This window comes from Rattus norvegicus, chromosome 14, assembly GCF_036323735.1.
Source record: "Rattus norvegicus strain BN/NHsdMcwi chromosome 14, GRCr8, whole genome shotgun sequence".
In the NCBI taxonomy this organism is placed as follows: Eukaryota; Metazoa; Chordata; class Mammalia; order Rodentia; family Muridae; genus Rattus; species Rattus norvegicus.
This window is the reverse complement of record NC_086032.1, coordinates 85584784-85599967: the sequence shown is the minus strand read 5'-3', so window position 1 is coordinate 85599967 and position 15184 is coordinate 85584784. Positions and strand designations below refer to the sequence as shown.

At 46.3% G+C, this 15184-nt stretch overlaps 1 long non-coding RNA gene across 3 annotated transcripts; it reads left to right on the top strand.

Moving 5' to 3' along the window:
• Positions 1-5015: 5015 nt before the first annotated feature.
• Positions 5016-14837, top strand: LOC103693157 (uncharacterized). Of its 3 annotated transcripts, XR_005493401.2 has the most exons (4): positions 5016-5149; positions 6449-6532; positions 8829-9026; positions 9488-14837. It is a non-coding gene; the product is annotated as an uncharacterized LOC103693157 (long non-coding RNA). The 3 variants fall into 3 exon arrangements; XR_005493402.2 differs by lacking the exon at positions 5016-5149 and having other exon boundaries at positions 6346-6532; positions 9492-14837; XR_595897.4 differs by lacking the exon at positions 5016-5149 and having other exon boundaries at positions 6353-6532.
• Positions 14838-15184: the final 347 nt, after the last annotated feature.

The following is a 15184-nucleotide window of genomic DNA, read 5'->3' as shown; positions in this document are numbered from 1 at the left end:
GGTTCGGTCCCCAGCTCCGAAAAAAAGAACCAAAAAAAAAAAAAAAAGAATAATTTATTGAATGTGCACCATGATATTGGTCAGACTAGGGATGAGTAGGTTGATGTTATTATGCAGGTGAAGGCAGATATAGGATAGAACGAGGCCTGTCATTGGATGAGAAGGAAGGATGGGCGGGAGAAGTTTTAGAGGAGGAGGAGCCTGGAGAGAGAGAGAGAGAGAGAGAGAGAGAGAGAGAGAGAGAGAGAGAGAGAGAGAGGAGCAGCCTAGAGGACATGGTGGTGAATGTTAAGATTTCTCTCTGCACATCTACAGGTTGTTATGAATATTCTTAAGGGATGACTGCATACAGGATTTTGTGTGATTAGATGAGCAGACTATCTTATCTAGGTGGGCAGTTTATATCCTTATCAGTTGGCTGTAAGTTAATTGTGTGGACGTATTGTACATTGAGCATTTAACACATGAGTCTGGGTGTTGGGTTCCAGTTTTCTGAGTAATGACTTCACTGGGTAGTTGGGAGTATGAACAGAGTCTGTGACCGGGAGCCGTGCAAGGCTATAGAATGCTTGGGGTTAGCATGGCCTGTGGGACTCAATGTGAGCCTCAGGCGTGGTAACAAAGCCAAGGGGACAGCGTGTAAAAGTGGTAACAGAGAAACAGCTAGAGTGTTCAGATCCCGCGCGGAGTGGGAACTTGCGGGAACAAGGGCAGGCACTTTTTTAATTTTACCTCAATAGGGATGTAGTTAGAATTATCTGAACTATGACAACAAACATCTTTCCCTGTCAGCTTATAAAGAAAAAAAAAAACCACAAAAAACACAGTGAGTTCATACACAGATATAGGAAGTGCTGCCCAGTGGTCAGCTCAAGATATTTTAGACATACCAGTTTATATTGACCTTTGATTTGATGGGTCCTACATAAAGCTTTGTGGAATTACTTAAGACTAGCAAAGCTCATACAGGACATACAGAACTAGACAGGGAATGTGGTTAGCAAGCATGTCCTTGATCTGAGCCAAGTTCACTTCTCTGTGTCGATGACTGGCAAGCATGTTATAGCAACGATGTGAAATAGTTTGGCAGGTGTGGAACAAAGTGGTCACAGCTCTTCAGGGGGTGGGGGTGTCAGACCATAACAGGTAGAATACTGTGATCTTCAGCATAGCCATTAAGGCTGTGGGAAAGAGTGCTGAAAACATGAGTTTGAAAATAAATAAATTCTCGGGCTGGAGAGATGGCTCAGTGGTTAAGAGCATTGACTGCTCTTCCAGAGGTCCTGAGTTCAAATCCCAGCAACCACATGGTGGCTCATAACCATCTGTAATAAGATCTGATGCCCTCTTCTGGTATCTGAAGACAGCTACAGTGTACTTCTATATAATAAATATAATAAATAAATCTTTTAAAAAAAAAGAAAATAAATAAATTCTCAAAATAGAAGAAGGCAGTATGAAATGTACAGGGAGCCTCACAGATCCAAAGGAACAGAGGCAGCTGCACTGTGAGCCAGCTTGTCAGAAAGATAATAAGGAAGGGGATAAAGAGATTTAGGGAGAGGTGATCACAAACAAGATCCCACCCAGCGTGCGTGTGTGTGTGTGTGTGTGTGTTTTTTTTTTTTCTTTTCTTTTCTTTTTTTCGGAGCTGGGGATCGAACCCAGGGCCTTGCGCTTGCTAGGCAAGTGCTCTACCTCTGAGCTAAATCCCCAACCACCAGCGTGTGTGTTTATACCATATGCATGTCTGGTGTCTGTGGAGGCAAGAAGAGGGCAGATGCCCTAGAGCTAGAGTTTTAAGGCTCTTTTGAGCGGTCTGAATTAGGTGCTGGGAACCAAGTTCTGGGTCTTTGCAACTGTGTCACTCTTAGCCGCGAGCCATCTCTCCAGCCCCAGGACTTTCTTTTGACGCAGTCTGAGGTTGTGCAGGCCAGCTTTGAACTCCATACACAGCTGAGGATGGCCATGAACTTCTGATCCTCCTGCTCACACCTCTGGAGTGCTAGGTTTATAGTGAGCAACGCACACCCGTCGACACAGTAGGGATCTCAAACCCAGAGCTTCATGCAGGCCGGGTGAGCATTCTACCAAGTGAGCTACACTTCTGTCCCCAAAGGGTTCCTTTCAGTCACTGGGTTCTAAACACTCCTAGACATTAAGTGTGTCTCCTGTTCTTCATGAATTACCCATGAACCGTATCTGTTTACATGATCCAAATTCCCAGCTCTTAAGCTCTGGGAGAGTCCAGAGTAGAGGTTCTTAACCTGTGGGTCCCAACCCCTTTGGGGTCACGTATCAAATTTTTACATTATGATACATAACAGTAGGGGTTGGGGATTTAGCTCAGTGGTAGAGCGCTTGCCTAGCAAGCGCGAGGCCCTGGGTTGGGTCCCCAGATCTGAAAAAAAGAAAAAAGAAGAAAAAAAGAAAAAAGAAGATACATAACAGTAACATAATTACAGTTATAAAGTAGCAATAAAATAATTTTTTAAACACACACACACATATATATACACTGTAACTGTCTTCAGACACACCAGAAGAGGGCATTGTATCCCATTACAGATGGTTGTGAGCCACCATGTGGTTGTTGGGATTTGAACTCAGGACCCCTGGAAGAGCAGCCAGTGCTATTAACTGCTGAGCCATCATCAGTTGGCTGTGATGGTTTGTATATGCTTGGTCCAGGGAGTGGCACTATTAGGAGGTGTGGCCTTGTTGGAGTGGGTGTATCACTTGTGGGCATGGGCCTGAGGCCCTTATTCTAGCTGCCTGGAATCCAGTCTTCCCTTAGAGGCCTGCAGATGAAGATGTAGAACTTTCAGCTCGTCCTGCACCAGGCTTGCCTGGATGCTGCCCATGCTCCCACCTTGATGATAATGGACTGAACCTCTGAACCTGGAAGCCACCCCGAATTAAATTTTGTCCTTATGAGAGTTACCTTGGGGGCTGGAGAGATGGCTCAGTGGTTAAGAGCACTGACTGCTCTTCCAGAGGTCCTGAGTTCAATTCCCAGCAACCATATGGTGGCTCACAGTCATCTATACTGGGGATCCAATGCCATCCTCTGGTGTGTCTGAAGACAGGTACAGTGTACTCATATATAATTAAATGGAATAAGTCGGGGTTGGGGATTTAGCTCAGTGGTAGAGCGCTTGCCTAGCAAACGCAAGGCTCTGGGTTCGGTCCCCAGCTCCGAAAAAAAAGAACCAAAAAAAAAAAAAAAAAAAAGGAATAAGTCTTTTAAAAATTTTTTTTTCTTTTTTTCAGAGCTGGGGACCGAACCCAGGGCTCCAGGGCCTTGCGCTTGCTAGGCAAGTGCTCTACCACTGAGCTAAATCCCCAACCTCTTAAAATTTTTTTTAAAAAGTTACTTTGGTCATGGTGTCTGTTCACAGCAGTAAAACCCTAAGACATTGGGGGTCACCGCAACATGGGAACTGTAAGGGTATAGCATAGGAAGGTTGAGAAACCCTGCTGTAGAGAATCCTTGTTGGGGAAGGGGTGGGGAGAGATCCTCGACAATGTACCTTTAGGTTTGTTCATTCGTTTACACAGCAAACCTTTTGTGCGAGTGTGTGTACATACATACACACGCCCAGCCTGTGTATGAAGGCCTGGGGACAGTTTTGTGAAGTCTGTTTTTTTCCTTCCTCCTTTACATAGGGTCTAGGGATTAAACTTAGGTGGTTAAGCTCACACAGCAAATACCTTACCATCACCTCCAGGCCATGGAGACACACCCTGTTTGTTTATCTCTCCATCAGTCAATGGGTGGTCAGTCAATGGGTGTTTGCGCTGGCCTTTTGGGACAATGGTGCTGGAACAATTGTGTGCAGGTTTTTACATGGGTACATCTTCCGAAGTCCTAAGCAAGCATCCAGGGTGGAATCTGAGTCGAATGGTGATTATAAATGTAACTTCCCTAAGTTCCGCAGAATGGCGTTCCACAGTGGCTGTGCCATTTTACATTCCCGACAGCAACAGATGACGGTTCTGATTGTTCTACATTCTCATCGACACTTGTGACTTTGGGGGTGGGGGGCTTGCTTTATTGGGAGAGCACTGTTCTGTTTTTTAGAGTTTATTTTTATTTTGCGCATGTGACTGTTTTGCCTGAATGTGTGTCTGTAGACCATGTGCATACATTGTCCATGTAGGCCAGAGGAGGGCGTCGGACTTCCTGGGACCAGAGCTACAGGGCTGTGAGATGCCACGGGGGTGCTGAGAACCATGCCACTGACCCGTCTCTCCAGACCCATTTTTTTTCCCCGTTATTTGTATTACCTTTTGCTTTTCTTTGGGGCGGAATCTTGTTTTGAAGCCATGGCTGTCCTGGAAAACTCACTACATAGCTCTCTGGCTAGCCTCAGATTTACAGTGATCATCCTACATCAGTCTCCTAAATTCTGGGAGTACAGGCATCTACCTACAATTTGTTTTTTAGATTATTTAAAAATTAATTCATCCAGAAGAATGAATTATTTTTTCTGTTATAGTACCCGATTGAACCCAGGGTTTAAGCATGCTAGGCAAATGCCCTAAGCTATATTGCTTTCCTAACTGCCACTGCCCCTCTTTTAACAGACGAGATCTCGTTTTGTTGCCAGGCTGGCCTCGAACTCCTGGCCCAGTCAGCAGGGGTAGCTGGACCACAGGTTCATGCCACCTTCCCAAGTCTTCCACTTTCTCTCCTTTGCAGGGCTGTGAACTAACCCACGGCCTGTTCATGCTAGGCAAGCATTGTGCCACCGAGTTACTGTCACAAGCAAGAGGGTAGGCACACATAGTAAGTATAACACCAGTTATATTTTATTATGCCCCGGGCTCTCTGCCCTCTCCAGGAGGGGCTCAGTGACCACAGGGGTGGACAGTGGAATGTCAATTGATCTCAGGTACCTTCTTGAGCCTAGGTAACCTTTGTTGTACCAAGTGTCATGCTCTGTCCCATCTGCCCTCCGGGTGGTTCTTGACCCTTATGTTCATTTTCTTACTTCCTCTTATTAATCTCTGCACATACGAAGAAGAGAGATCACATTGATTTGCCCTGCAGTTGGAGAGTCTCCTCCAGGATCCTGACCCTCAAATCAGAGACTTCTGTTAGGGAGAGAATGGACCTGACCTTCTACTAAGATGTGTCGCACAGGTGAGCAGCCTTGGGGAGCCAGGCTTAGGGCCATAGTCAGGAATTCAGATCGTGAACATTGTGTGATGACCCTTAGCAAAAAAAATATAACTTGTTATACAAACTTCATGTATCTACCTTCTTCTTTTTTTTCTTTTTTTTTTTTTTTTTGGTTCTTTTTTTCGGAGCTGGGGACCGAACCCAGGGCCTTGCGCTTCCTAGGCAAGCGCTCTACCACTGAGCTAAATCCCCAACCCCATGTATCTACCTTCTTGCTCATGACAACTATACACACAACCATTTCTCTGTTTGTTTCTTTTTCCTTTCTCTTCCTCTTTCTTTCTTTCTTTCTTTCTTTCTTTCTTTCTTTCTTTCTTTCTTTCTTTCTTCCCTTTCTTTCTGTTTTCCCATCTTATTATACAGACCTGGCTGACCTAGAACTAACTTACTATGACGAGGAGGGCATGTTAAGCCATCAAGCCCAGTTTCTTTATAGTCGAAAGGGTCTACTTTTATGGTTATTCTCTGAGTTAGACTGAGACGGTTCTGCTGAAAGTTGGGGCAAGTCTATCATGTCTGTGTTTGACTCACTCGGAAGTCAACTCTTCAACCTAAAGCCAGTATTCTGAGTCCAGATAAAATCCTACCCCAAGTGTTTCCCTCTTGCGTGTGAGCCAGGAGGAGAGGTGGACTCACACGCAGTACCGTTTTCCATTATCTAGGGGTCACTGGGGTATTCTTTATCCAAGTAGAGACTGGCAGGCCCAGCTGAGAACCCCCTTGTCTACCGTTCCATGGTGTGGGAACAGAGAGGTAACGTCGTGATCTGACAACAGGTTCCATGGCCTCACGGGCTGTCTATTCTGCAGGAGGCAGGAGGGACGCCGTGTCCCACCCAAAATCCTCTCCTAGGCTCCCAGGGGAACAAAGCTTTGCCCACACAGGAACGAGCTCTGTCACTTCCCTAAGCTGCTTCAGTGACTTCCAAAAGCTTATAGCTGCTGGTGACATTCAGCCCCGGGGACACCTGAAGAGTGGACTGGAACAGGGAGCCTCGGTCTGTCCCTCCTAAAGTCCCCAAGCTACCGTGGTCGTCTGAATAAGAACAGTCCCATAGCTATTGTGTCTAAATGCTCAGTCAGCGGGGAGTGGCCTACTTGGCTGAGATTAGGAGGTACAGCCCCGTTGAATAGGTGTGGTCTTGTTGGAGGAAGTGTCACTGGCAGGAAGTGGGGTGTGGGTGGGGGTTGGGTTTCAAAGACCCAAGCCAGTCACAGTGTCTCCGTTTTTTTTCCTGCTGCCTTCGGATTTGGTTGTTAGAACTCTCAACTTCTCCAGCACCGAGTCTGCCTGCCTACTGCCGAGATCTCCGCTATGACAGGAGTGGACTGAACCTCTGAAACTGTAAGCCAGCCACTTTCTCTTCACGCAATAGAAGTGACTAAGTGACTAATTCCCATACTGAATGTTACGAACAGCATGAACTCCTGGGTGGTCGTGCACAACGTAGGCTAAGCTCTTCAGGAACTCAGGGGCCCATGGGTAGCTCCTCAGCCAAGCCCCACGGCAAGTGCAGAGTTCTCAGGAAACTCCCAGCATTCCACTGGGTAGGGCCAGTCAACTCCTGTCTGCACTAAGCCCCTAGGACTCTCAGGAGCAGCATCGACCACCCAGGCTCTTCAGCCACATCCTCTGCCTTCACCCAGTCTGCGTCAGCAGATGGCACTTGGCTTGCCTATTGTCCATTGGTGGGCGGTAATTTCTCAGGTCGGACATGTGGAATTTAACCTTCCTGTGTTGAGTGTACAGGTGGGGTTGACCTCATCTGTGGTGTGGGAGGCAGGAATAAAGAAGACTTCTGTGGACCATCTCAATCTCAGCTCCTGTTAGGGATGTCCACAGGTACCCACTCCCATAGGGCAGGTACCCCGTTAGGGCTGGGGGAGAGAGGAAGCTGAGACTCACACACAGCAACCTGGCAGACACCCAATGCCGCCACGGTGTGTCCTTGTTCTCATTTTGTCTTGAGGGAAAGAAAAGGTCAGAATATTCCAGAAGCAACTTTAGACAAGCAGAACCATCTGTTCAGTTTAAATCCTCACTAAGAATAATCCTGCAGATGGAGACAGCAGAAATTGCAAGGTCCCCGTCGCCGTGCTGAGGGATTACTCGTTCCGTAACTCCATTTCCCGTGGACCACATGTTACTCTGTCCTACTTATCAGGAATGAAAATGTGCCACCAAAAAAAAAAAAAAAAAAAAAAAAAAAAAAAAAAAAAAAAGCCGTACACTTTCCAAGTGACCAAAACAGGACAGAAAACTCACAACCTTGCAGCTCTTCCCCCACTGAGATCCGGCCTGTTCTTCCCCCAAAGCAGAGCTGACATTACTCTACCTCTATTACCCCAAGCTAAGCACAGGCAGACACACTGAGGGTAGGACGCTACAGGTAAAGTTGGGGATAGAAGTGATATTGCAGGGCCACCGGCAGCCCTGGGATATGAATGTCCCGTTCATTACTCTTAAAGCAGATGATACCCAGCATGCATGGTGAGACAGGAGTACGTACAGAGTAAGCGGGTGAGCTCCAGAGAGTTACTGGATGCTTGGAAGTCTGGGACAGACAGTGAAGACCACCAAACGGTGTATGGTCTTGGTTGTCAAATTGACTGGATTAAGAGATATCTAAGAGGGCTGGAGAGATGGCTTGAAGGACCCTAGGACTTTCTCCAGCCTTACACACACCTGTCTCGGGGCAAGGCTAGACCAAGTTCCAGCTTCCCACCTGGGGTTGAAGCTAGGCCAGGTTCCATTCTCCACCCACAGGAACATTTTTTTAAAGGATTTATTTATTTTTATTTATATGAGTACACTGTCGCTGTCTTCAGACACACCAGAAGAGGGCACCAGATCCCATTGTAGATGGTTGTGAGCCACCATGTGGTTGCTGGGATTTGAACTCAGGACCTCTGGAAGAGCAGTCAGGGCTCTTAACCACTGAGCCATGTCTCCAGCCCCCAGGAACATTCTTGAGTAGAAAATTCTCAGAATGTACTGACTGATGCTTGCTAGCCAATAGATTTAAAGGTTAATATGCTTAGACAATAAGTTTGAGCTGTAACCTTGTTGATGTAGCCTGTACCCCTAAAAAGTATAAAAACCGTTTGTTATAGCCATTTGGGGTCTCCTTATAGTTACTCGCCATGAGGGGCTGACTGAGGGTTGACCCAGATGCACTGGAAAATAAACCTCTTGCGTTTGCATCAAACTCTGTTCTTGTGTCTCACTTGGGGAAGTCTCCTGGTAGTTAGGACTCACTTCGAGTCTTACAGGCTCAGAGATTAAGAGCACTGATGCTCTTCCAGAGGTCCTGAGTTCAAATCCCAGCAACCACATGGTGGCTCACAACCATCTGTAATGGGATCCGATGCCCTCTTCTGGTGTGTCTGAGGACAGCCACAGTGTACTTATATTTAATAAATCAATTTAAAAAATAAAAGAGATATCTAGGAACGGTAGCATGCACTTCTGGGTATCTGAGGAGGCATTTCCAGAGAGGATTAATATGTAGCAGGTGATGAGGGATCCACCCTGAATGTGGGTGGCACCATCCAAAGGGCAGGGGACACAGAAAGAGAAAAAGGAGGAGGAAGAAGCAGCCTAAGAATGTGACTATATCTGTCATTCTTGCCATCACCAGAGGACATTGGAAACCTCTTCAGCTTTTCCACATGGACCTCAAACCAGTGACTTCCCAGGGAGATTTCAGGCCTCCAGGGTTGGACCAGAACTGTAGAAGCTTTCAGCTTCGCACACCGCGAAGCTACTGTGTTCTCTGCCTCTCTAGCACACGGATGACCATCATGAAGGTGTGCTGCATCGTCGGGGACATCAATAGGTCTGTCTCTTTCCACAACATCACTTATTGGACAACGATAAACTCACAGGCTAAATTGGTTTCGTAGGCTAAAATTTGCAAGTAGTCTTGATTTCCTTTGACAGCTGGCCAAGGCAAACACAGGTTCTTTTTGTTCTAATCTTAGCCACTGCTGTTAACTTTCAGATTCCACATTATATATCCCACGGCATCTACATATATGTATGTATGTGTAGGCTACAGAATGGCTACACGAGCTTCAGGGCAGAGCAAAGTTGAAGGAGGTCAAAGGGGCCTTACTGAAGCTGGGAAGTATGAAGTGATTCATGCAGAGAGAATTGTTGCACTGACTTCACTCTTTTGAACCTGTATGGTTGATAAGTTCCCATGGGTCTGGTTTCCTAATATGATTTTAACATGCCCATGTGCTCATATGGCCCCGATTTATTTTGAATATTTAATAACAGCATTTATACTTTCAGGAAGATTCAAAAGGACGAAGCTTGCTCACCTGGACTCCATAAAGTTTGAGGCAGGGTCTTTGCACGGCGCCGGCAGTAGTTCCCAACGACCTGTCATCTGATCGTCCGCTGCAACATTCGCCACACTCGGGCCTGGGTTTGCCATGCTAGAGCCTGACAGAGCCCCTTCAGTTGTTCAACTGGCTCTTCTATGGGGGCACAGCTCAGTGGCAGTGCGTGTGCCCTCCACACACAGAACGCTCAGTGTGAACCCCACCACTGCAAATATCTCTTTAAGATCTTGCTTTTGATGCTGTACACATCCTTAGACGTGAGATTGTCGAATTGTATGATAGTTAAAATTTTGCTTTGAGGGGTTGGGGATTTGGCTCAGTGGTAGAGCGCTTGCCTAGCAAGCGCAAGGCCCTGGGTTCGGTCCCCAGCTCAAAAAAAAATTTTTTTTTTCTTTGAGCAATCACTACCCGGTTGCCATTTGGTAGTTTTATTAATTTCTCCCTTCAGGCTCCAGGAAGATCTTCTTTGTTTGTCTATTTGTGCTGATATAACAAAATGCCGGAGATAATGTAATTAGAAATAGACAGACAGAAGTTTGGGACAGATGGCCCAGTGGTTAGGTGTACTTACTACTTCTGTAGAGGACCCAGCTTCAGTTCCCAGACCCCTAATGATGCTCCTAACCATCTGTAATTCTAATTCTAGGATATCCAACACCGTCTTCTGGCCCCTTTCAGACACAGGCACACTCGTGGTTGTGCACACATAGTGTGGGCAAACACTGATGAAGTGGAAATTTCTGGTTTCTTTGGAAACTCAGTTCTGACTCCCCCTCACACAGACACACATAGAGGCAAAAGACCGATGCACATTAAATAAAACTACGTTATATAGAAAAGAAAATACACAAAATAAGAGCACTTAAGATTTGCGAGATGGGGGCTGGAGAGGTGACTAAGAGGTTAAGAGCACTGGCTGCTCTTCCAAGGGTCTCAATTCCCAGCAACCACATGGTGGCTCATAACCATCTATAATGAGATCTGGTGCCCTCTTCTGGCCTGCAGGCATACATGCAGGCGAAAAGCTGTATATATAATAAATAAACCAATCTTTTAAAAAAAATTGTGAGATACAAAGGATTCAGTATCTCTATACATGATACTTCAGAACGTTTCTGGAGAACTAAGGAATATCATGATACTAGCTGCTTGCTTCTAGCCACATAGCAGCTGAGCGGTGAGAATTTTAGGTGTCATGTGCTTTCTGTCCTATTGTCTGAATATGATTGGGCACATATATACACATATAAGAAGCACACATCCTTTGCCTTCCTACTCCTTTATCATGTAACATGATCTCAGGTGGGTTGATATCAGTACTAACTCAGCTGGTCTAGGGTTAGCCAGCTGCCCTGTCTCATACTTGTGATCTCAAGTGCTCGAGACTGTAAGAGAAATGAACAGGCAAGGCCTGGTGGCACGTGCCTGCGATCTGAGGGGCAAAAGGTTTAAGGCTAACCTGAGCTACGGAAGGAGCCCTGTCTCAGAAACAGCCACAGGCTGGGTAGTGTGGCACAGAGGTTAGAGGATCTTCAGTTCCGACCAGCCTACACAGTGAGTCTGAACACAGCTGCCTTACAGAGGGAAGCCTTGACTGGGCCGGGGCATGCTGTAAGTCCTGGGCAGCATCGTGAGGTCTTATCTCATATGTGAAGGAGCCCAGCATAGTGCACATGCCTTGGATCCAGCATTCAGGGCCCAGAGGTAGGCAGATCTCTGAGGTCCAGGTCAACCATGGACCCATAGTGAGACCTCATCATAAATAAAAACAAACAAAAAATCACACAAATAAATAAGTCAGATATGGGTATGGCCCAGGAGGGGAAGGCAAGAGGAAGACCACAAGGCTAAGGCCAGCCTGGGCAGCATGAGACCCTGTCTTAAAAAAACAAAAAACCCCAACAACAACAACAACAAATAAATAAATGAAAAACATCAAACTGGGAAAATTTGCATGTGTACATTTTGTCACAGTTTTTTTTTCTTTTTCTTTTTTCTTTTTTTCGGAGCTGGGGACCGAACCCAGGACCTTGCACTTGCTAGGCAAGTGCTCTACCACTGAGCTAAATCCCCAACCCCTTGTCACAGTTTTTTTGAAATGCTACTTAGTACAAAAGAAAAGGCAGGAGTCCTATCTCAACAAAACAAAAAGAAGGCTGCATCTGGCAGAAAATTAAATAAATCAAAAGGAGGAGGAGGAGGAGGAGAGGGGAGGAGAGGGGAGGAGGAGGAGGAAAAGAGGAAGAGGAGAGGGGAGGAGGAGGAAGAGGAGGAGGAGAGGAAGAGGAGAGGAAGAAGAAGAGGAAGAAGAAGAAGAAGAAGGAGAAGGAGAAGGAGAAGGAGAAGGAGAAGAAGAAGAAGAAGAAGAAGAAGAAGAAGAAGAAGAAGAAGAAGAAGAAGAAGAAGAAGAAGAAAGAAGAAGAAAGAAGAAGAGAAAAGAAGCCAGGTACAGTAGTCACATCTATAATCCCAGTACTTGGGAGAAAGAAATCTCTGTAGTTCCAGGGTAGCCTGGTTGACATAGTGGATTCCAGGGCAGCCAGAATTACACAGTAAGACTCAAAGAAACAAAAACAAACCAATAAACCACACCACACACACACACACACACACACACACACACAAACAAATCGATCACACAAAAGAAAAGAATTGACAGGGGTTGGGGATTTGAGCGCTTGCCTAGGAAGTGCAAAGTCCTGAGTTCGGTCCCCAGCCCTGGGGAAAAAAAAGAAAAAAAAAGAAAAAGAAAAAGAAAAGAATTGACACTTTCCTCTGCCTAACAAGGATTTCTGGACAAGAGCTTCCAGATTAGATAGTCTGGTAGACCGTATGACATGCTGACTGGGCTGGGTGTGGTAATCACACCCTTGGGAGTATTCCCTAAATGCTTGCTTGCTTGCTCTCTCTCTCTCTCTCTCTCTCTCTCTCTCTCTCTCTCTCTCTCTCTCTCCCTTCCTTCCTTCCTTTCTTTCTTTCCTTTCTTTTTTGAGACAGTGTCTCACTGTGTACCCGTCTGTCCTCAAACTCACTCTACTCACTCTGTAGACCAGGCTGACCTGAGACTCACCAAGATCCACCTGCCTCTGCCTCCCAAGTCCTGGAACCGAGGGCTCACAACAGGATGCTAGGGTTTTTTTTTTTTTTTTTTTTTTTTTTTTTTGTTCTTTTTTTCGGAGCTGGGGACCAAACCCAGGGCCTTGCGCTTCCTAGGCAAGCGCTCTACCAGTGAGCTAAATCCCCAACCCCTGTGTGTTTGTTTTTGTTTTCGAAACAGGATTTCTCTGTGTAGCCTTGGCTGTCCTAGAATTCGCTCTGTAGACCAGGTTAACCTCAAACTCAGATCTGCCTGTCTCTGACTCCTGAGTGTGGGGTTAAAGGCGTGTGCCACCACAGCCTGGCTTCCTTTGTATTTTTTTTTCTTTTTTTTTTTTCCGGAGCTGGGGACCGAACCCAGGGACTTGCGCTTGCTAGGCAAGCGCTCTACCACTGAGCTAAATTCCCAACCCCTTCCTTTGTGTTTTTGAGACAGGGTCTTATGTAGCCTAGACTGGCATTGATCTTACTATATGGCCGAGAATGATCTTAAGCTCCTGATCTTTCTGCCTCCATATCCCATGAGCTGGGATTGTAGGCAAATGCTATAAACCCTTTGTTCTTTTATCCACCCGTCCATTCTTTTCTCCTGTCCCCACTTTTTCCCCCTCCATTTCTTTTTTTTTGTTTTTTAAGATTCATTTATGTTACATATTGTAATATGTTACTGTTGATCTCTTCGAAGAGGGCATCAATCCCATTACAGAAGGTCGTGAGCCACCATGTGGTTGCTAGGATTTGAACTCAGGACCTCTGGAAGAGCAGTCAGTGCTCTTAACCGCTGAGCCATCTCTCCAGCCCTTCCCCTCTATTTCATTAGACTGGGTCTCCTGGTGTTGTTAGACCAGTTTCATGGGCTCCAGTGACCGTCCTGCCCCAGCCTCTTCTTTCCTCACTGACTTTACAGGCAGGCCTTACTGTACAAGACCGCAGGCAAAAATCTCTCCCAGTGCTAGGTGACTAATTACATACTGGTGACCAGAGGACTGGGGAGCTGGCCACCTCCCTCATAATCAGCAGCTTGCAAAATCAATGACTGAAATCGCAGGACTCTAATTACTAGCCAGAAGAATGAGACCTGAGTCATGGCTCTGGCCCCAACAGACTGAACTGCTTTGAGCTGATCACTACCTAGGTCACTTCCAGGACCCTAAACCTCATTATCTGCAGGAAACTTTTCTGAAAAAGAACAAAGACAGGCAACCGCTGTGTCGTCCTGCAAGGGTCAAGCTGAGCAGGCTTGCCGGCTACTTGGACAGGACAAGGTCCCTCAGAAAAGGTGTTTGTTACAGAGACTTGAGAAGGGTAGAGCCTGCCTGAAATGCAGATGCAGCAATAGTCCCCTTAAGTCATTGCCTACTCCCAGCCTCCAGAGTGGGCTCACTTCTCTGTGGTCATGCCTGCTTATCTTCCACCCCCCACCCTGTGTGTCTCATCAGAATTCCTTTCACCAGAGATCACCAGGACCCTGAAGCTAAGGAAATCCAAAGAGAGAGAGCCAGCGACAGCTGAACTCTCAGGCCAGGGTGATGACTAAGGGCCTCAGCAAGGAAAGCCACACACCCACAACCAGTGTCACATAGACGGAGGCCATCCAAGTGAGGCAAACAAGACTGTGTACCAAGCTGTGACAGCAAGGGGCACTCCACTACTTGCCAGAGAGGAGAGTGAGGCAGCCAAGTGGGGAAGCCCCACAGAAATGAGGAGCTCTACTCTCCCAATAGCCCAAAGAAACCATTGAGCTGACTAGAAACCAGGCATTTATTTAGGTGAGTGAATAAGGCTTTCTTAAAACCAGGAACAAACAATAGGGGAGTAACCAGATAACGATCAAGTTCTAGGCATTTGGATCTGATATACAAATTCTTGGGCTTCCCAGAATATCTCTTGATAAAACAGCTGGTACCCTGTCTCAAAAAACAAAACAGAGGTAGCACGTGCCTTTAATCCCAGCAAAGGCAGCAGATCTTTGCATTTGAGACCAGCTTAGCCTACAGAGTGAGTTTTAGGACAGCCAGGGCTACACAGAGACACCCTATCTCAAACAAAACAACAGAACAGAACCCAATAAGAAACCCAAAACAAGGGCTGGGGATTTAGCTCAGTGGTAGAGCGCTTACCTAGGAAGCGCAAAGCCCTGGGTTCGGTCCCCAGCTCCGAAAAAAAAAGAACCAAAAAAAAAAAAAGAAACCCAAAACAAACTGTGACTCTACAAAAGATAAGTTAGAAACTTGGTGTATCTGTGGTTTGAATTGTACATCTGTCTGCCAGGAGGGCACAATGGGTGTGGCCACAATCAAGGGTCAGGCCACAATCTGGGAAAGAGACTACGGTGTCAGATAAGGAATCTTTCTGAATAGGGTCATGTGGTTTCTCAGAGGCTCAATCAACATTTACAGATGGGGGGAAAAAAACACCAGGCAATACAGTTCTTTTTACATTTTTGTTGTTATTTTGAGACTATCTCACTATGGAGCCCAGGGTGGCCTGGAACTTTCTGTGTAGGCCAGGCTGGTCTTGAACTCTTGCCTCTGCCTGCCCTCCCCCT